This window comes from Bidens hawaiensis, unplaced genomic scaffold (assembly GCF_021521415.1).
Source record: "Bidens hawaiensis isolate Kalapana, Puna unplaced genomic scaffold, B.hawaiensis_p1.1 tig00001961_1, whole genome shotgun sequence".
NCBI classification, from domain to species: domain Eukaryota; kingdom Viridiplantae; phylum Streptophyta; class Magnoliopsida; order Asterales; family Asteraceae; genus Bidens; species Bidens hawaiensis.
The window spans coordinates 1,479,952-1,503,397 of record NW_027491109.1 but is presented as its reverse complement, the minus strand read 5'-3'; the positions used below and the strand labels follow the sequence as shown (position 1 = coordinate 1,503,397).

Sequence of the window (23,446 nt, the reverse complement as noted above, 5' to 3'; positions counted from 1 at the left end):
AATAAAGTAAAGTAGAATTTGAATTATGAAAGTATGTAAGTATGTATTTAAAGTATGTTATGTGATTAACTAGAACTCACTCAGCGTAGCTGACTTTTATTATGCACGCAGGTGAGTAGAATGAGACAGTTCGCTTGAGGGAAACACGTGGCATTGAATAAGAGGTTGGCATCGAAAGACTCGAGACGTTTATGGTTAATGTTATGATATTTTGAAAGACAAGATGTTCATTTTAAGACAAATTATGGATTAATGTAATGTTTTATGAAAGTTTTTATATTCCGCGTATGTTTTTAATTAACTCTGATATTTAGAACTGTGTTTATGAGTAAATCCAACGTCCGAGTGTGAGGCACTGGTAACGTGGCCTTACAAGTTGATATCAGAGCAAAGTTTGATTGATTTAAGCATCCTACATGCTTAGACTCGAACAGAGAATGTGATTTAAGTGAGAAAAGAAAGAAGATGCTAGTTCAAGAATGCCATGTGTCTTTCAAGCAAGCTCGGTAAAGGTAAAGTGTATCGTTAAAAGATGTATGTGAATAGCAGGGATAGGATTAATTGATTGTTTGATTTATTAACTGTTTAAAAGTAGAAACTAGCATAAGTGAAGTCATAAAGGGAAGTATGTAGAACCTGAGGAGTAATGGAAATAGTTAATTACACTTGGCCACTGTGATTAAATACTTACCTTACGAATCATGTGCTAAATAATTCCTAAAGTGATAACGTTTGTGTTTCCTTAGAGATAAGATAGATGACTTACAAAGGGATGAGCGTGAGGAGATCGTACTGGATGCTGTGGTAAGACACGTGCCAACCAGAAACCTGTTGAAGAACGTGTGACAAAGCGATATGCGAAAGCAGTAGGACTTCGACTTTAGGAAGTAATGAAGAAGGATCATGCTTGGAGCTTGTAGTCATGTACACTAAGGGAGTTGCTCAATTTTGTAAATATAATGCCAACAATGTTCGATGAAGCATCAAAGGTAGCCCGAACTAGAGAATCCAAGTGGAAGCAACATGAAAGAAACAGAGATAAGCCAACTAGAATGAGTCAAGACATGTAGTATGCCTGCAATAGTTAACTCCATAAGGGAACTTGCTCGGATCCGGAATAACGAAGTGAACGATGAGGAAGCGGATATGATCGAGAAGGACGGGTGATTGTCAAGATATCCTAATTGAACATGCATAAAAGGATGAGGCTACCTAGTGTAGCGAATATGAAAGAAGACGCTAAGAAGAATGTAGTTGGGTACTTGAAACTTTATGGTCTTAGCGATACTTTCGTTAAAGTATGAGAATGGTTAAGAATTGTAAAATAGAACTAGAGGGACGTGAGTTCCTTGCTACCCTTTATGATTGACCTTTAGAGAGTTCGATGTCGTTTGGGAATGGATTTGACGTTTGAGTTTAAAGATCTTATAGCATGTAAAAGTAAGTTGATAAGGTTTATGTCATTGGATGACGATATAGTAACGGTTTATGGTAATAAGGAAAGTTCAAGCCTTAACGTCATTCCGATGATATAAGCTGAAGGCTTGTTAAGGTGAGGGTGCAGTGCCTACCTGGCGTATGTTGTCAAAGCTACGGCTGACACGAAAGAAATGAAAGATGTTCATGTAGTGTGTGACTAACCAGAAGTGATCCCATAGGACCCTCCGGGGTTACCACTGGAACAAAAGGTTGAATTCCAGATAGAGTTAATTTCAGGAGCACAGCTCGTTGCGAAAGCACCACACCGTATGTCGCCATCTAACATGAAAGAGTTAATTCCCAAACCGCAAGAACTCCTCGACAAAGGTGCTTTAATGTAGAGTGTTTCCCCGCGGGGTGTACCGGTAATGTTCGTGAAGGAGGAAGACGGATTATGGGGATGTGTATAGATTATTGCAAGTTGAACAAGCTTACGGTGAATAATAGATATTCGTTGCCACAAATGAATAATATATTTGATCAAATGCAAGGTGCGAGTTGGTCCTCGCAAATAGAACTCAGAGTAGGCTATCATCAGTTGAAAGTGAAAGAGGCAAACATCCCTGAGACAACATATCAGACGCAATATGAATACTATGAGTTTCTCGTGATATCATGGATAGACGAATGCTCAAGCAACATATGGTTATGATGAATAGGGTGTGTCATCCGAATGTGGACAAATCTGACGTTGCTTTTGTTGATGATAATCTTCAAATATTCAAGGGATAAGTCTGATCATGCTGAACACTTGAGAGAAGTGTTGGAGACACTAGAAAAAGAGTAATTGTTTGCTAGGTTTTCAAAGTGTACCATTAATACATGTCATAAGAGTCTGGATATCTCTTCAAGCTGAAGGAACAGTATATAAGACAAGAAGATGGGTAAGGCTGATAAAAGAATTGTGATTTTGAAATCAAGAATTATCCTGGTGAGGCTAATGAGGTCGCTGATGCGCTAAGTCGTAAAGTTGAAGAGGCTATCACGACGATTAAGTTGTATAAATTAGTTAGCACTTCGGATTTCATGAGCGAGATCTGCGAGATGCAATAGAAATTATAAAGAATGAGAGCAATATGAAGAAGAAAAGGAATGAATTATCGGGTTACATAGAGATTTGAAAGATAATACTTATGATGTGAAGATCAGATTTGGTCGCCCGAGGATTCTACGTCATGGATATCTTCGAGGCCAAATCCTAGATGAAGGTCATAAGTCTAGATGTCGGTTATAATGAAGGCATATACTAATAGAAGTGAAACGCTTTAGTAGAAGTCAAATGAAGATGAGTCCATGGCATGTGACAGTTGTGGATAGACATGATACTTTGCCAACGCGGATAAGAACAACCACAAGTGTTACGAATGTGGAGCCGAAAGTCACACTGCAAGAGAATGCTAGAAACCAAGGACAAAAGGTGGAAAGACATGCAATGAAAGCGTAGATATGGTTTAGACTTATTGAGTCTTGACACAAATGATTAGTGAGTAATTGATAATCATGTGATCATGGAAGGGAAGTCCTCTGGAACGGAAAGGATATAATGGTATTATAAAAGAAGGTCAAGACATACCAGAAAGGAAGTCGGTTAAGGTAATTGGTTACGATAGATCAGGCAGCCTGATATGCAACGGCAAACAACAATGGATTCATAGGACAACTTGAGGCTTGATTAGTCAAGAAAGAGGGAGATGTATCATCATGGACTTCATGATCAAGCTACCTTGAACAGCTATAACTCATGAACCTTACATGTTGATGTAGAGCTGAGAATGAAAGAAGGTATAAGTGGTGAATTAAGGAGTTCTCCGACAAGTTACGCAATATACGCGCTCAAGAATTCCAAGAAGTGTTCTCTCTCAAGGAATAGACAAAGGGATTTTTAAGAAGTAACTATTAAGGTGAAACTGGAAAGGTTTCCTTTTTGGAATTAATATGTTTTGACATATTGCAAATCAGTATATTTGATAAAGGTTGTAATTGGACGGAATGGTCATTCAGTGCTAATATAAAGGACAAGAAAGGAGACCATACTTGTCGAAGTAATATGCACTTGCAAAGCCTGGAAAAGGAAGCGTATCGTAGATGACTTCATGGACAAGCTACCTAAGAAGGCTAAAACTAATTAACATCACTCAATGATTGTGAGACAAAGGATAAACCGATAAGTCAGGAAGCTAAGCCGGTTCAAGAAAGAATGTGAATAACATGAAGTATTCCTTTTACAGAGACTAAGCAGGTTTCGAGGACGAAACCTCTTATAAGGAGGGTAGACTTTTAATATCCCAAAATTTCTAAGAATAAATAATTATATATTATTTAATTAAGACCGAAAAGTTTACTTGAGTTAAAAAAAAAACAGTAAAATAATAAAGATGGAATGATAAGTAGACTAATTAAATGTAACTAATTATGGACAAAAAAGGAAAGATGGGCCTAAGGTCCATGGGCTTAAGGGAGTATAAATAACCCTTAAAACCCTAATCCTTTCCATTTTCATACATCTCTACACCATAGCCTACACCATCAAAACACACACTTAACCCAATTCTCGTTTTTGAGAAAACCACCCACAAAGACACAAAGATTCCCGGAGATCTAGCTGTCGGATCGGTCTCAAATTTTAACTGAGTGTTCATGGTATATAAATGAAGATTTCCACCTATTAGATCTTCGATCAGAGGTCGGGAAGTCCGGTTTTTATCAGCAAAACCATAGCAGCTCAAAAGTGAAGATTCCGGCAACTGTTCAGCTGTTCCGGCGACTGTAGCTGCGGTTTCCAGCGAAGGTGAGCTGATGGGTTTGTAGATCGGGACGAGACGGTTCCGTGGCCGCTTGAATCACTCAAATCGGAGTTCGTTTGATATGGTTTTGAGCATCTCGAGTGATTTCATACAAAAACCTCAAAGGTACGTTTTTGTTAAAAAGGCTTACTTTTCATAAACGGATTTACAAGAAAATTGGTAGGATGATAGATCGGGTCATGATTATTGATAAAGTAATGAACTTGATAATAAACGGGTTAGTTGGTTCGTTTCGGGTAAAACGAGTAGTGTTCGATTGTGAAAAGGACGGGTAAACGAAGTCGGTTTTGCATGAAACTTAGTAGGATAGTAAATCGAGTATAGCTATACCATAAAGTTGAAAACTTGAGGATTTAAATATGGACTTAACGAACTTATGATTATGCACGGTTCATAAAGGAAACCATAGATCTAGCTAGAACGTTTTAACACTATAAATGTTTAAACTTTTTGACTAGAACGGGCTAGATCTTGAAGCCGTAATGATGATGGGTGTAAAACGGTCATGAATGGTTGAAAAAAGTGGTTAAAAGTTCATGATTTGAACCATAGAACAGTTAACTGAGCAAGGTAGAAACATAAAGATAGAAAGATTAGCTGAACTGGGGGTTCTCAGCCAGGACTGAGGGTTCTCGGCCAACCCATGCCTTCGGCCAGATATGGGATCTCGGTCAATACGGGTTCTCGGTCAACGCGAGAACTCGGTCAACATGATTTTTCGGTCCATTGGAGTTCTCGGTGACCTGAGTTCTCGGTCAGAGTTCTCGGTAACAAGGGTTTTCGGTCAAACAGGGGATCTCGGTTAAACCTGAGATCTCGGTCAACCTGAGTTCTGTGCCTTGAGTTCTTGGCCACATGGTTCTCTGTGGACTTTGGGCCTGACCAGTTGGGCCCAGGTGCTGTGATGGAAAATGGGCCTGAATTGACTAACTTGGCGCATCTATACCAACTAATCAAGACAAACCCGACTTAGAAAGTGCGTTGGTTAACTAAGATACTGACTTAATTAATTATACGATTGATTAACAAATATATATTTAACAGTTAGACGGGCTCAGTTAAAGAAGGGGATAACGATTAACGGTGAACGCAACATGATCCAGGTGAGTTTCTAGCCCCACTCCTTGTTATGTTTTCGGGGCTGTGTGCATACTCAATGTGATTTGTTAATATACTTATCATAAGTGATAACTGTATGCCCTATGTGACATATGTGAACGGTATGAATGATTGCTTGTTGGTACGTTAACGACCTTCGAATATTGCACGTACTGTCAAGTTATAGTTATGAATATGAATGCTATGTATAATGTATGAATGATTGCTTGTCGGTACGTGAACGATCTTCGGATATTGCACGTACTGTCAAGTTATAGTTATGAATATGAATGCTATGTATAATGTATGAATGATTGCTTGTCGGTACGTGAACGATCTTCGGATATTGCACGTACTGCCAAGTTATGATTATGAATATGAATGTTATGTATGAACTATGAATGATACGTATGTATGTTATGAATTAATGTAAGAGCTAGAATGGTAGAAAAGGGACTGGACCCTAATAATATCCAAGGCAGAAAAGGGACCGAGCCCTTTAATAATATCGAGGCAGAAAAGGGACTGGACCCTAATAATATCCAAGGCAGAAAAGGGACTGAGCCCTTTAATAATCTCGAGGCAGAAAAGGGACTGGACCCTAATAATATCCAAGGCAGAAAAGGGACTGGACCCTAATAATATCCAAGGCAGAAAAAGGGACCGGACCCTAATAATATCCAAGGCAGAAAAAGGGACCGGCCCCTAATAATATCCGAGGCATAATAGAATAAAGTAAAGTAGAATTTGAATTATGAAAGTATGTAAGTATGTATGTAAAGTATGTTATGTGATTAACTAGAACTCACTCAACGTATTTATATATTATTATTATTATTATTTTGAAATCTTAAACATTTGAAATGAGCATAAATCTGTTGAATTTAATTATGAGAACTCTGATAGAAGGAAATGAGAAATCGAATAAAGGAAAGGAGAATCAAAATAGTGAAAATGAGAAATCGGATAGGTGTAAATGAGAAACCCAAAAAGTGAGTACATGAGGTAGGGGTAAATTGCGTTACAATTTCAATAATGTCGTTAAATGAGTTTCACACGTGTACAAACTCGAGGTTATAGGTAATTGAGAATACGATTGCGTGAATTCAAGAGAATGAGGTGAGTTTCTTTGGGGTGACGCATACGTGCATCAATATAAATAAAATAGTATTGATTAACAACCAAACAATCGATGAAATGTGATAAAACGCGTATACGTCCACTATTGTGAAACCATTATATAATCGTCATTATAATAACGGTTTCTAATAGCGCCAAAACTTGTAGACAGTCACACATAGGCCATTAATAGATTAGATAAAATGATATAGAATAGCGTATAGAATCTTGCTTACATAAATGCTCAAATATAACTAACATAGTTATGCAAATATCGTTTAAAAGATAAACGAGATTTTAGCAAAGTTAAGGTTTTGAAAGTATTACACAAATTGTTATTGAATAGTTTGCATTCGGTCACAAAAATCAAAACACAAGATAAAATATCATGTGCAAAATATTGTCATCGAAATTGTCATCGAAACATTCTCATCAAATGAAGAAAAATCGCAATAATTGTGTGACTCAAATTTAATGACTAAATACGTAAATCGCGTTTTATATGCTCATTGAAAATATAAGAATAACATCGAAAATGAAATCTCAAGTAAAGTCGTTTTATTGTTTCCAAGAAAATGAATATAATAATATTAATATATCACGGTAACGCGTAGCTAGATAAACGTTTTGATCATTGTCAAGTGTAAATCTTGTAAGCCCAATTTGTTAATGGAATTTGTATATAATAAGCGGTTGTGATTAAAAGTTATTTATAAAATAATGCTTGCGATAATAAGAAGTAATAGTTTGCGTAAATCGTTATTGAGCAAAAATTTGTGTAACAATATAAAATATTTATAAATGCGTCCCAAAAGATTTGCAAAGCCATGGTCATTGAGTTTATGCAATATGAGGAAAGTTGTAATTTATTACTAAATAAATCCTGTATTCAACATTCAAAATAAAACCTCGTATTTATAAAGTTCTTAAGAGACTTATCACTTTAGGTGACAATATTTAAAATCTTGAAATCATACATATAATCGTTTAATAATCTCTTTGAAAACAAATCCTCATACTAGAATTTTGTTGTCTTGACAATATCTATTTTTCAAAGGTGATTTATAAAATGTGAGTATAATAATACGTAAATCATCCCCTTTTTGTAAAAGTTTATAATTTAAAAGCAATTGTTTGAATACTTGAGGTAGTTATAAATACACTAGTTGTATGTAGGTATATATATATGTATATAAAATTCAGGGAAAAACGAAGCTTGCATGCGTAGGGAGGGGTCTTAGGCTTCGTACGGTGAATGAGTTGAAAATTTAGTAGTAAGTGAGAGTGTTTAGGTCGGCTTGAGTAGTTGAGTTTTCTTGAGTTGAATCGACGGGGTTTGTTGAGTTTAGGTCTTTTGAGTGGGTTAGGCTTGGATGATTTGTGTGAGTAGTAGTTGGGCTAATAGGTGAGGTTTGGCTTATTTGAGTTCGGGTTAAGTTGATGGGTCGGATAATTTGATCTTGGCTAGTTTGGGTGGAGGTTTGGTTATACATGTATTTTGTAAAGAGCGTTTAGGTTGCTATTTGATATCAAATTCCATGTTGGATGGGAACGGTGTGGTGATATGGTTTGTGACTCGACGTAGCGTGGGTCGAAGGGTTTTGAGTCATAGTTGGGTAAACTTTGGTTTGTATATGTTCAAGGCATTTGTGAGTGTGTTTGTCGGTGTCTTTGAAGTATTAGAATAGTGAGTTTGATAGGTTTTCGTGGCGTGGGAGTGTCGGTATTTAAGGCATTTTGTTATGTTGTATATCTTGGATTTTGCATGGGGTTTGGGTAGGTGAGGATATAACGTTGATGTGTTAGGTTTCGTTCATATTGAGGAAAGGTTTGAGTGCTCGGGAAATTTTTGAAGTGGGAGGGTGGTTTGATTTAAGGCGGTAGTTTGAGGTGGGATACGAGTGTTTGAGAACTTGTGGTTGTGTATAGGGAGATTTTTGACTAGTAATAAATATTAATTTGAAAATATCATAATTTATAACTAATGTTTGAAACATCCATGAAAATTTTGATAATTAAAGTTACAAGTTAATATATGTATAAATATATATTATATAAATAGAATTTTTGAGATCCGCGCGTGTGAATCACACAATTTTTTTTATAAAGATTAAAATAAATTTATTTATTTTATTTATTATTATTTTTTATTTTTTTTGCTTATGAGGAAATTTAAAATACGTAAATTAAATGTTAAAATTTGTTATAAGGTCTCAATATTAAATGATGAATGTCGTTTTTGGGAATACAAAGTTGTCAAAAGAATTTTTTTTTTACCAAGTTCATTATGTAATATCGTGTAACGAATAAATCATGGTAAGTTAGAATGACCGGCATTGTAATCGAGAAATCACAAGTAAACGATTTTTGTTTTTTATAAGTAGAATTTCTATGAAGTTTTGCATGAGGGTTTCAAGAAGATTACAAGCTATAAGTTTGTGACATCCTTGAAACATCATGGCAAAACTATCATAAGAATTTTAGAACGCGTAAAATCGTATGATGTAAATTTTTATTTGCGAAAATTTGTAATGAACCAAAGATTGCAAGATGAAAGTTGTTATGAAACTAAATTTGGGTAGCGAAATTATTTATTTATTTATTTATTATTTTTTTTACCACGTGTATTATATAATGTGGTGTAATTTAAAATGCCGTGAGAAATTTAAATAATTAATTTTTTTAAGGGATCGTTCAAAATAAACGGAATAGTTATAAAAATTAAATTTTATAAAAATTTTTGTACAAGGACTTTAAAGTCAATTTAAAGTTTATACAATAGGAAAATTTACTTGGAAAGTTGAGGTGCAATTTATCATAAAAACCTTCTTAATATGATTATATATATATATATATATATATATATTTAACTTATATCGAAGAGATCATAATGAACGAAATTTGTAATAAAAATCATCGTGAAATCAAAATGAGAAATGGTATAAAACTTTACCAAATAAAATCGAGATATAAAAGAATTAACAATAAGAAAAATATAGCATTTATAAATAAAGACTTGTGATAAAGATTTATAACAAAATGAAGGAAAAATGGTTTAAATTCTTGAAATGTAATAATAATGTTTTAAGATTTTATGGCGGAAAATCGTGCATGAACCACCATGACTTGATATTCCGACACTAAAAACCTTTATAACAAAAAAAAAAATACCATATTGGGGTCTAAACATGTGCACGTACCACCGCGTCTTTTTCATGTATTCGACTCAAATAACGATTGTAACAAAAACAATAAATCAGAATACAACGTCATGTCAAAACACTAGTCCACAAAATCACCGTAGTTCTATTGTTTTAACACCGAAAATTAGGATGGCGGGCGGAACGCTCGCATTCGACAACTTAAAGTGGTCATCTCATTTGAGACAATCTTTAAGGATATTTGAAACAACGGGATCCAAGTTAAGCTCGTGATCCATAAAACACAATAAAAACTAATGTTTTTGCGTTTTAGGGTAAGGATACCTTGGAGTACTATGAAAGTGTGTGTATGTGTATATATAAAATTAAAAAAAAGTAAGGTAAGGATACCGTAGTATGTTTCGAGTATTTGTGTATATATGCGATTTGATGAAACAAATAAGTATATAAATAAACAAGTGTATTGAACAATCAAGTAGGGTAAAAACATATAGGCAACACGTATAAGGACCCTAAGGTAAAGACTATACTAGGTCGTTACGTCTAACCACCTATCCTATAGTCTTGTGGCTCTGATACCAATCTGTCACACCCCGACCAAAGGCGGAACATGCCGGGGTGCAACGTGATTGGACAAATACACAAGACACTATTAAAGTGAAAATATTTATTCAACTCATTTATTTCACAAATCAATAAACAACACATCTTAGTCATACAAACAAATTGAACACAAGTAAATAAATATATTGTTCGTTTTACTAATATCCTAATAGTCTTGGTAACGTTTTCCGTCAAGTCCTCAAGTCGATAAAAGTCAAACCTGTAACAATGCATAAAATAATATTTTGTCAACACGTATGTTGGTGAGCAATTTCATAGTTTGAGTATATATAATATGAGCGAAATCCGCAAACGTATATGAGACTATAAATAAAAGCATCAATCGTGGCATATAAAACATATGTAAACGAGGATCTTTTCTACTCGGTAACAACCGACATACTCGGATAATGAGGCCCTATTCTACTAGCACAAGGCTAAGTAGTTAGGGGAGCGTATGATCATACTTAATGAGGCTCAACAACAACATAAAAATAAACACTCACGCACGTAAAGCATATGAGGCATATAACACACAAAAGAGCAAGTATTCCAAGTATTATATACCCTAAAGTTTGTGGTTTGAGAAAAGTGTATAATAAATCATTCTTGTTTTGAATAAGTATGCATGTTACCCCCAAAACATAAAAGGGAAAACGGGGGATGAAATGTACTCACCTCGATTGACGAATCGAGAAATAATAAATGATCGAACTATAGAAAGCTTGCGAACGAAACGAACGAATCCGACTTGAAAGCTAATTGAAAACGAATAAATAATATATTGTCACACCCTCAAAATCCACTAACGGAGTTTTACCGTCAGAGGGTGTGAACTAACAGGATCGGAATCATTAGTTATAATCAAACCATAAAACAAAGTTTCAAAACCATGAAAACGTTTACGAGTAATTAAATGCGGAAAAGTAAAAACCTTTAGTCTAAAGTTGCGTCACGCAGGACGACTTAAAACCAATGATAACCGTTAAAAATAAGTTTGCATAATAAAAGCGTTTTCAATTAATGCATGTTCCTAAACCGCGCGTCCGCCTCGGCTACCTGAGAATAACATACTAAAAGTGTCAACACAAGGTTGGTGAGTTCACAAATTATATAAAAATAAATCGTTTAGCGTTTGGGTTCAGCGTTTTGCGTTACAGCGTTACAGCGTTTTGCGTTACAGCGTTACCAGATAGTGTTATGTCAATTATATATCTATAGGTAGCTAGCCTATAAAGCAAGTATTACTAAGTGTTCGACACCGAAGCTGACTCGTTTATTAAGTGCCTTGTCACCAGGTCATCCAGACCATGGTACGTGTTAGCCAAAATTACACCCGCTCGACCTCCAGTCGAGTTTAGCGTTGGGTGGGGTTTGTCAAACCCAGTAGTACTACTCAACAGTGACTCGCTATTCTAAATATTAACCGGTTCGATGTGTAGGACTTCAAATGTTTCGTTTGCCACTTAGCCTTTACAAGTGATATATAATTTATAATAAAATCTTAAATGCGTTGTGGAGTATGTTATCTCCCCCAAGTGAAAAGCGTTTGAAAACAGTTTAAAGAGGGGAAAGTGAAACTCACTGTTTGCGAAGAATTTCCCAATTTAAATCACCAAGATGCGCGTCACCGAAAAACTCTCTCTAGCGTTCTAAAACAACAAGGAGATTTTTCTAAGTGTCGGAATATTATCGAGTCTCTAGACCCGGCAGATAATACCTATGCACATAACATGTTTCGTGTTTCGTTTGTGAATCGTGTGTGACTTTAACAAGGGTATTTGTGATACATTACATATGCAAGCAATCATATACGTGTCGTGTATTCATAAAGTACATCACTAGCAGTTTCTCCCCGTAAGGGCAATTTGGTCAACTCATAACAATTAACTAACAACTATTCCCCACGAGGGCAATTTGGTCAAATCATTACAATCAATTAGCTATTATTCCCGTAAGGGCATTTTGGTCAAAACACGACAATTAATTTGCAATCATTCCCCTCAGGGGCAATTTGGTCAAAACACAACAATAAATTAGCAAGTATCATGTTTCATGCATTTTCACAAAACTCAGCAGCTAGTTTCACCGAGACAGAAATCCTACTTGAAAGATTGTACTATTCCACCGATCATAGCATTTCAATTAATTTACCAAAAATCATCACAGAAGCATATATGTCTTAGGTTTCCAGAACATATTTAATTATATTTTTATTCCACATAATTTTCTCACAATCATCAAATCATTACAGCAAACTCATAACAGTCAAATTCATGCGCAACAGAATGTTGTTTGCAATTCCCATTAAACGAAAAATCCAATAAATGCAAGACCACTTGGGCTAGGTTCCTAACTCAATGAGTCAACTTCCAGAAGTGGAACCAACCCAATTGGTCTCGTAGTTCATGAGATACAACATTTACAAAACAACCTAACAGCAGGTCTAACAGCTCAGCTTTGCACAACGTTTTTGTAAAATCATAAAATTTAACTTCTACTTGTCCAAAAATTACAAGTTTATATTCTTTAGAAACTAGACTCAACCTAGTTTACTGTAGTACCAATAATCTCAACCAATTTTCACGTTTACACTTCGTTACAGTCACTTAAACATCAAATACACATTCTGTCCAGAAACTGTTTGCATCCAAACTCAATATATTAACAACCTATGAACTATCATACATTCATATGATCCTCTAGACTCCATAAACACCATCCATGCACATCAATTACATATTACATACTTGATTAGGGTTTGTGTTTGAACTCAAATCAAAGACACAACAATTTACATGTAACAAGATTCAATCTAGTTATCAAATCATCATTCAAATAACAACAATCATATTAACTATACACACACACCAAAATAGGCTGTTAGGGTTTACAATTAACCCAACAAACATCAAAATTAAGTAACAAGGATGTATAAGATAATCAATTATACCTTCCTAGCACCTAGTTCTTCAATCACAAGCTTGATTTCTTGGTTGAATGTGTGTGTGAAGGCGACGGCAGCAAGGGTTTACAAGGGAGGGGGGGCGATCGGGGTTGGGATAATAATAATAATAGTTAGGGTTTACTTGTTAATGATCTATTTATAAACACAACAAGTTACACTCAAGTCCCTCCACTTTCAATTGTTGTTTTTTTTTAACTTAACTAACTTATTTCTTGTTTCTTGTCTAGCATTACACACAATATAATCAAGTAACACATATGTTAACACATAATTATTATGTTGACGTTTTTCGTTTATTCATCAATCGTTTGCGTCAACTCGTTTGCGTTTCGGTGCAAATCCCGAAAGACTACACATGTAGTAAGTGTTAAGCGTCATTTAAACCCTAGTTTAAATGTAATGAAGTGTGTGTTATAGATTCAGTGATCTTAAGTTTGAATTGACGGAATTGAGTTAACGGAGTTAACCTGAAATTGACGATTGTCACATATATTAATGAACTTGAACTTTAGTTGAAACTACATTTGAAACATTGAACGAGGAGGTTTGGTTGTAAATCGGATTATCGGTAAATGATTAGGGACTCGTACTAAATTGCTAAATTTAAAATAAAATAATATTATTTTATTGGGCTTTTAAATAACTAAACCAATATTAAATAGAGACAAGACGGGTTTAATTTAAGAGTTCGATTATATAGAAACGAATAGATAATAAAGTTTATAATAGTATTATTAATGTTAAAAATAGAAATGATAATAATGATTTTAAAGTATGTTATATATATATATATATATATATATATATATAAGATAATGTTGATGATATAGAAAGATATACTACCACTCGAGAATTGTTGTTAAATCTAATAATAGTAATAGTAATAACAAATATAATACTGTAATAATTACTTTTGTTGTTGATTATACATTATTAATAGATTTGAATTTTACTACTAATAATTATTATTATAATAATTATATATGTCATATTATAATATTTTTAATAATAGTAGTATTAGTGATAAGAATATAACTCAAGTAACGTTATCGTTAAACGACAACTAGGCCCGACATGGGTTTCGGTTTAATTAAACAAGTGGATGATATTAACAATACTAGATTGTAATATATTCCTTAATAATCATAATAATAAAGATAATAATAATCATAATAATAATCTATTATTATAAAAATAATGATAATAATAATAGTTTTGTTAAAAGATAATAATAACAATAATAATAATAACGATAAAAACTAATAATCTTGTTAAAATTAATAATGATAATAATTATAATTATCTTGTTAATAATAATATTAATAATAATAATAATCTTGTTAGTAATAATAATGATAATAACAATAATTAATGATAAATAAATATAATAGTAAGTTATATGTAATAATACTAATAATAATCTTTATGTATTGATGTTAATACTAATAGTAATATTAAATTTATTAAGTATAAAAAAATAAACAATACCTCTAGATGTTAATACTAATACCAAAACCGATCTAGGATGAGACCCGAACCCGAGACCTCTAGTTTAATAACTGACGTACCAACCAACCGAACCAAGATGACCATTTGTTACACAAACTTAAAATTAAACCCACAATTGTTAATTTACCTATTATTCGTTCACGGGGTCATCGGAGAAAGGTTGCCGGAGATGAAGCAACGGAGGGCCGAGAGAGAGGCGGGGAGAGAACAGAGAGATATAGGCGGAGAGGAAAGGAGACGAAGTGAGAGAGGGACGCGGCACCGGCGGCCGGTTTTCCGGTCGCCGAAAAAACGCGCGAAGAGAGAGAGAGAGACGAGATAGAGAGATAGAGAGAGAGAGTGACGGTGGGCGAGAGAGAGAGAGAGAGAGCGTCTGTTGTGTGTGTGTGTGTGTTAGGACTCGCCGGAGGTGGCCCGGATCTCGAATGACGGAGGCGGCGCCCGGAAAGAGGGAAGGAAGAAATGGTGTGGGTGGGAGGTGGTGGTGGCGTTGGAGGTGGGTGGTGTTCGGAGGTCGGAGGTCGGAGATGGTGGCCGGAAAACGTCTTCGCCGGAAATCGGCAAGGGGGTGGCGGCTGTGGTTTAATATAAAGATAGGTTTAGGGTTTTTGGTTTATATAGGTGGGTTATAGATGTTACATTTTTGGCCCCTCAAGTTTCAATAATGGTTTAATACGAGCTTAAAGGTTTGTACAACTCATAACGACTTTACGAAAAGCATTTGAACTCCTTAAGTTTTTTCTTAACGATAGTATAATATGACAAACATCGATTTATTTACGGTCGAGGTATATTATAATATTATATAATAAATAAATAAATAAGGTTCTAAAATGTTGAGTTGGTTTTACGTATTAAAAGTTTACAAAAAAAATATAATTCGACATCTGAAAGGTAACATGAACCTAATTTAACTTGTAACTTAAACCTGCAAACTGCTTAATTCAGACTGTTTTACTTTAAGCCTAAAATTGCAAGCTTTTATTAAACTAATTTAAGACATTAGAAATTAATAAACATACATTCAATATTTACAACCTATAGTTAACTGAAACTAAAATAAAAAAGCCCTAAATTTCAGCTGAGAGTGAAATTGAGAAACCGGAGAGCGGAACTAACCGGTGAGAAATCGGAACATGCCGTCGGAGGGCAAGTCCGGCTGGTGAGTCAGCGATTGGAGTGAAATCGTGTGTGATTGATCGATGTCTCGTTGCAAGGGTCTTTTGGGGCTGGGCTTATTATTCAAAAACCATATTGGGTTGTAATGTGTGGGCTACATAAATAATAATAATAATAATAATAATAAAGATATATAAGTGATGGGTAAAGTTAAAATACAAAGGGAGATAAAATGAGACGTATGAAAAGAATTTATGACCACACGAACAATTCCTCAAAAATTAATTCAAAAAAATAATAAAATAATCATAACTTAAAGTATAAATAAAAATTGAAAAGGTTTAAAAAACTAAAATTTTCTGCCATCATTCCCAAAATAAAAAATACAAAAACATTAAAAATTTTTGACGAAACGACATAATGCTAAGATCAAATACACAATGACAAAAATGAACAAAATACACAATTATAACTAAAAAAAGACACAATATATCGCAAAATTTAACACAACGTCGAATAAAATATAGTACAATGTTGAGTAATATAACACAATATAAAGAAAAAAAGACACAATGTCAAGGAAAAATGACACAATTAATGATGAAATAAACACAAAACACAATGATAAACAAAATAGACACAATGTCAAGGAAAAAAAACACAATCAATGACGAAATAAACACAAAACACAATGATAAACAAAAAGACACAGCAACTTTTTTCACTCACCATTAGTTTTTTTATGAGAATGAGAAAGACGGTGGAAACATTTTTTTCATTAAAATTTAAGTTATGATTTTTTTATTTATTTTTTTGAAAACAATTTTGAGGGGTTTTTTTGTGTGGCTACAAATCTTTCTCATCCTTTTCATTTTTGTTCTTCTTTGTAAAATAACTTAACCCTATAAATGATAGTTATTACTATAATTATAAATTAAAACTTTTTGTTTAATTTAACGAAGTTAAGGTACAGGTGCACCAATCGGGTTTTTTCTAATACCCGGCTTCAGGTATAGAATCGGGTTCGAGTACAACCAGGTATTGGCAATACCCGGGTCGGGTATATAACCGATAATTTGAACACTTTGTTTTTGGGTATAGAAAAAAAACCTATTTTCGGGTTTTTTCCGGGTGTTTCGGGTATAAACTGTGTTTTTTTAAGAGGCTGCACTTTTTTTGGGTTTATTTTTGGGTATTTTTCAGGTATTGGAAAAACCTGGTTCCGGTTTTCGGGTATTATCGGGTACAAATCGGGTCCAGTTCCGAGTTCAGTTTTTTTGTGCATCTGTAAGTAAAGGTGAGGATGTGATGTAGCTAACGAGAGTTAGCGAGTGAAGTTATGTTGGCTCGAGTTGGACTTGTATACAATCGAGCCAGTTTCGAGTGAGCTTTTCCTAAAAGAATATTGAGTTTCGAGCGTTTTATGAGCTTACTGATGTGAGCGTTTTATGAGCTTACTGATGTAGACTTGGATAGATCACGAAAGTGGTTAGTTTTTTAGCGTTATGTGAGAACAATTTCGCACTTACCGTAACGTATGAGTATATTTTTGTTGCATGTTATGTTTTAATCCAATGAAAGATGTGTGCCATTAGTTATGGGATTGTAAAAATCAGATACACAAATTGACTCGCATATCATAATATATATTGAAACCAAGGTTGTAAAAGTCGCTAGGCGGACTCTAGGCGGCCGACTGGGGAGTTGGTGTACTCGAGTACTCGGGGAACACTCAGACATGGTAAATATAAAGAAAATTAGTTTTTGGATATTATATATATGTCGAATATCATAAATTTACTAATATTTATAACAAAATAGGTAAATATCAATATAAATAAGAGAAATACTTTTTTAAATAATAAATTATTCTAAAAATTGTTAGTTATTAAGTAAAAAAATGATATTTTTTCAATAATCTCTACTGTATATAAAGCATGAGTTGCGAACCTCTTAAATTTTAAGAGACATCTAACTTGTTGCTTATTGTACAACATGCTATGCATAGATTTAAGAAATTTTAAGGGTAATTTTGTCTTTATAGCACAACATGAACGGTTACTTTAGTTTCTTACATAATAGTTTCAATTTTAGTCCTCTAACTTTAATAAAATTTTGTTAATTTATAGAAATAGTTACACATCTACCCCTTATTTAAAGCAAACTACCTCCACGACTTTTAAACGTTCATAACTTTTTCACACGTTAGTATTTTTTTAAGAAAATTATTCTATAAAAACGAACATTTTATTCTCTTTAATTGGAGTATGATATTGCTAGAGTTTATTAATTTCAAAAAATTAACATTTACGTGATTACCGGTTTGTAACGTCAATGGGTCAGGTCGGGCGGTTCGAATCATGGGTCAAAATGAATTAGAGTCGGAACACGTCAATACAAAAGCTAGTTAATTTGGTTCGGGTCGGGATGGGTTCAGGTCGAAAGGGGTCATGTCAAAAGGGTATCGGGTCGAAACGGGTTTCGAGTTAAAACGGTGTCCGGTCCAGATGGGTTTCGGTTTAGAACGGGTTGATTTGAAAATCGATTTATTTGAATTTGTTGTACATGTTAGGCATCGGTTTCGTGATGACATTGTTTACACGTACCATACCCGATAAACACGTGTCCAACACCACGTAACGAGCATTACCCAACCTTGGTAAGTGCCAAACACCACGTAACGCACAAGTAATCAACGTGAGTTACACACATGATGTCGGTTAAGCATGTTTAATGCATGTAACATGCATTCAGGTGTCGGTTATGTGTGTTCAACTGTCAGTTATACACGTACTAGCTTTGCACGTGTTACGCGTTCAATTTTGAGTTACGAACGCACTGTCATCGGGTTAGCGCACGTACTCCGTTGCATAGCGCGGGCACCTGACTAGTATTAAAGAAATACGAGTTATGTTTTATTTTTTAAGCCAAAATCGGCCCAAATTCACCGACTAGTTGCGATTTTGACTAAGGTTGACCACCTTTAGCCAATTATTAGTAACTAGGCGGAATTAAAGAAACTCGCATCGGAGACATACCTTGTAGCGAGTACTCGGGGAGTACTCGACCTTGGAAACCTACTTTACAACATTTGTTGAAACCCTTATTTGTTTCGTGGATTTTTTTAGGAAGTAGTACTTGAAATTTTTCCAAAATGATTTGAATTTTAAAAAGTTAGAATATTTAGAAGAAAATTTGAATTTGTAATAATTATGAACGGCAAAACATCATTAATGAAATCTATCATTACGGCCATCGCCACTTATCGGGTGTCGTCATCAACATTGCGACCATAGCTATCATTGTCGTTGCCGCCAAATGTACCCGCCAATATCAGTGGTGGAGTGATCTGCCTACCGTACATGAATCGGTTCCATTGAGGGATTTAATTCCAAATTTTAGTTTATTTTCAAGCCTCACACATTAAGAACGTAGATGAGATTTCAGTTTCAATAAATTATTCAAATCAAGTCGTAAAATCGTGTAACCAGTCACCAGTGCATTCGATATGCGAGTACATGAAACGATAAAGTTCGCACGAAAGATTCATAATTAAAACGCCATATCAAGTTTATCTAAATGATGTATGTGAACTTGTGGTAAAAGTCCGGAAAATATAATAAACAATAATAAGTATGTGAATTTGATTTTTTATCGTTTATTTTATAGCAGCCAAGTATATATGAACTTATACAAAAGTGTAACAAATTAAGAAAAATAACCACTTTTATGATTTTCTGAAAAACTTTTAGCTAGTTTAATTTACAAGCTCAGCAATAAATAAATCAGCTTTTTAAATATTAAAAAAACCCTTAAATTATGGCAGAACTATAAACCTAGTACAATCATCATTACCATATAATAATGATAATAACATACTTATGTTATATATCAAAATTATAATAACTTTGTCTTCTACTAAACGTTTTGTTTTGCCTATGTATTATTGGAAGCATGTTAAGGATACTAGGATAGTTTGGAAGGCACAATCATATGTATTCACACTTCACATGCCCAATGCCCATATTGTCAATCTTTGTATTATGCCCATATGTATTATTCGACAAAGAAAAAAGCCGATAAGTTCAAAGCAATTTCTACCTATAGGTTTGTGTTCCTTTTAGTAGCATAAGAATTTTCATGCTTAGTTGTTACTACTTGACACTCGTGGTCAAATGTCATTAGTATCCCGGCAGTTAAATATGAATGCGATTGTATATGGAGTTTTAGACATAATTTAATTCGGGCGGGTCTCTTGAACAGTTTAAGGGCCCGCCTTATTTGTAATGGTAGGTCACAACATGTTGGTATTGATTGTGGTGAGCCTTTTATTCCGGTCATCAAACCGACCACCATTCCCACACGATTTAAACATCGCACTAGTTCGTTCATGGGATATACATCAATTAGATGCATGGCTGTAAGCGAACTGGACACTCGGCTGTTCGTTCGGTGGAAAGTTCGTTTATATTCGTCCGTTTAATAAATTAACCGGACACGAACATAAATTTTTGTTCGGTAAAATTAACGGACGAACACGGACAAATGCGGCGTTCGTTCAATAGTGTTCGTGAATGCCTGGTAACGTCCGTTCGATAAATAGTATTGTGTATGTTAAAATTCTTTGAATATGAAGAATATGAAGCTTTTTTCTCCTGAAATACTAAAAAATTGTGGATTTTGAAAACCAAAACATTATTTTGATATGATTTTGTGTTTGATTATTATGTTAAGTGTTAAGTATATTTGAATATCACGTGGTGTACTGTTCATTAGTGTTTATGTTAGCCATTTTGATATATTTATGTTTGTTTGTACATTATCGTTCATTAGTGTCCATTGGTATCTGTTTGTCCATTAGTGTTCGATTGTTCATTAGCGTTCGTTTACAATACTAACGAGCAAATACAAACGGACACAGACACGAATTTTTGCTCGGTGAGACCATGTATAATAATATTATATTATTTTTATTTAAGCCTTAACTAAAAGTGAATAATTTATATACAAAAGTTAAAAAAGTTGAAACCAAAACATAAAGTCAACTTCTACTCTGTCTTGCCGCCCATTTCCCACTCCAACCCATCTTTACACAATAAAAAACCAATTACATCCGATAAACAAATCACCTTCATCATAACATTCACATGCTCAAAGTCATCATCATCATATACAATGGAAGAACATAGGCACATACTCCCCGGAGGCAAGTATGAGAAAGGAAGACTCATCGGAACCGGCACATTCGCTAAAGTCTACCACGGCCGTGAGCTCTCCACGGGCGAAAGCGTCGCCATCAAAGTCATCAATAAAGACCAAATCAAAGATCAAGTCATGGTTAACCAGATCCAACGCGAGATCTCCGCCACTCGCCGCCTTCGTCACCGTCCACATCCTTGAGGTATTGTTGATCAGTTTTTCATTTAAGTAATATAAAACATAAATTATAATAATAATAATAATAATAATAATAATAATAATTATAATAATAATAATAATAAACACATAAACTTGTTATAATATGAAAAGTAGTAACCACAGCCGTGTTTGTATGATACCTTTCATAAGTATTTCATAAGTATTGATACCTTTTTTTCTCTTTTTTAAACGACAACTTTTATTAAAACTGCAGTGATAAAAATAACAAATACTAATAATAAAAAATAAAATTACATCAATTCATCCACGATAAAGACTTGAACGGAGATCTATTTTTAATCCAGGTATTAGCTTCTAAATCCAAAATCTATTACGTTATGGAATACGTATCCGGAGGCGAGCTGTTCGCCAAAGTCGCACTAGGCGGACGTGTGAAAGAAGACATCGCGCGTAAGTATTTTCAGCAGTTAATCAGCGCTGTTGATTTCTGTCATAGCCGCGGTGTGTCTCACCGAGATATTAAGCCGGAAAACCTGCTTCTAAGCAGTGATGATGATTTAAAGATAACTGATTTCGGGTTCTCTGCGCTTCCGGAACAGAAGCGGTACGATGGGCTGCTGCACACGCGGTGTGGAACGCCTGCGTATGTCGCACCTGAGGTGTTGAGAAATAAAGGATATGATGGTGCCAAGGCGGATATTTGGTCGTGCGGCGTCGTTTTGTACGTGTTGTTAGCTGGGTTTTTACCGTTTTATGATGAGAATGTTATGAATATGTACCGGAAGATTTTTAAATCGGAGTATGAGTTTCCGCCGTGGTTTTTGGCGGAAGCTCGGAAGGTGATCTCGAAGATATTGATGGCGGATCCGGAGAGGCGGATCTCGATTCAAGGGATAATGCGCGTGCCGTGGTACCGTAGAGGTATTCAACGGCAGAACTCGGTTAAATTGAAGAAGGAAACATCATCATCATAATCATCAAACTTGCGTAAGTAAAAGGTTTGAAATCGATAACCGGTTTGTAACCGATTGTAGATTTGGAATCAGTTTGTAATTATTTTTACTGATACCAGTTAGCCAAACTGAAACTGACTAAAACCGATCCTAACCTGAAACTGATTGTCAAGAAACAGGTTTCAACATGAACCGACACCAATCATAAACCAGTTTTGACTTTTGTTGACCAAACTGAACCGGTTGATGATTTGATACTGATTTGTGCACCTCTTGATGGAGGTGGGGTCTTTCGTTGGTGGTTGGTCCGGGTGGAGAGTTTTGAGTATAAATGTGGTGATGACGTGACAATATTTTTTAATGTTCATAGAAGTTAGAATTCTTTAACGGTGAGTTTTGAGCATTTTTAAGAATAATGTTTGCATGATGTGATAGCTGACTAAACATTTTTTTTATGTTTAATATGGATTATTTATAAACATTATTTATCGAAACTAATAAGTAATAAAGTTTAGACTCCTATTTGATATCGTTTATCCCTTTCAGAACAAACCACGTTGAAAAAGTCAACGTCGTCGCCAGCATTTTTCAACACATTTGAGCTGATCTCATCGATGTCGTCCGGATTTGATTTATCAACATTGTTCGAGAACAAGAAGAAGGTGGCGTCGATATTCACGTCGAAGTTTTCAGCAGATGCGATTGTAGAACGAATAATATTGATTGCCAAGGGATTGAGGTTTAGGGTTGAGAAGGAGGATGAGTTCAAGGTGAGGATGGAAGCGGTTGAGGAAGGACGAAAAGGAGCGTTGAGTGTGACGGTGGAGGTGTTTGAGATGGCGATGGAGATGACGGTGGTCGAGTTTTTGAAGGATTCGGGTGACACGTTGGAGTATGAGAGGTTTTGTGAGGAAGGTGTGAGACCCGCGTTGAAGGATATTGTTTGGACGTGGCAAGGTGATGACCACGGTAACAACAACAGTAACGATAACGATAACAATGACGTTAGCGTTAAATGTTGATTATTATTTTAATAAAGTTGTGTTATATTTTATTCAACATAAAGTATATTCTTTGTTTTATTTAAAAAGAAAGTGATCCTTAAAAGGAGGAAATGAACATTAGGCATGCAACGGAAAACATGCAAGTGTTTAAATTGGTCCAAGAAAGTGAAGAAACCATGCATAAAATGATAAAATAGGGGATGTAACAAAATGGTATATGAAAGAACTAAAAGATAATAGAAATAATCAA

The 23,446-nt window shown here is 34.7% G+C and overlaps 1 pseudogene across 1 annotated transcript; it reads left to right on the top strand.

The window, feature by feature from the left end:
* Positions 1-20,890: 20,890 nt before the first annotated feature.
* LOC143604671 (CBL-interacting serine/threonine-protein kinase 5 pseudogene) lies at positions 20,891-23,214 on the top strand (annotated as a pseudogene). The gene is made up of 3 exons (XR_013148341.1): positions 20,891-21,261; positions 21,567-22,226; positions 22,739-23,214. The product of XR_013148341.1 is annotated as a CBL-interacting serine/threonine-protein kinase 5 pseudogene (transcript).
* The last annotated feature ends 232 nt before the right edge of the window (positions 23,215-23,446 follow it).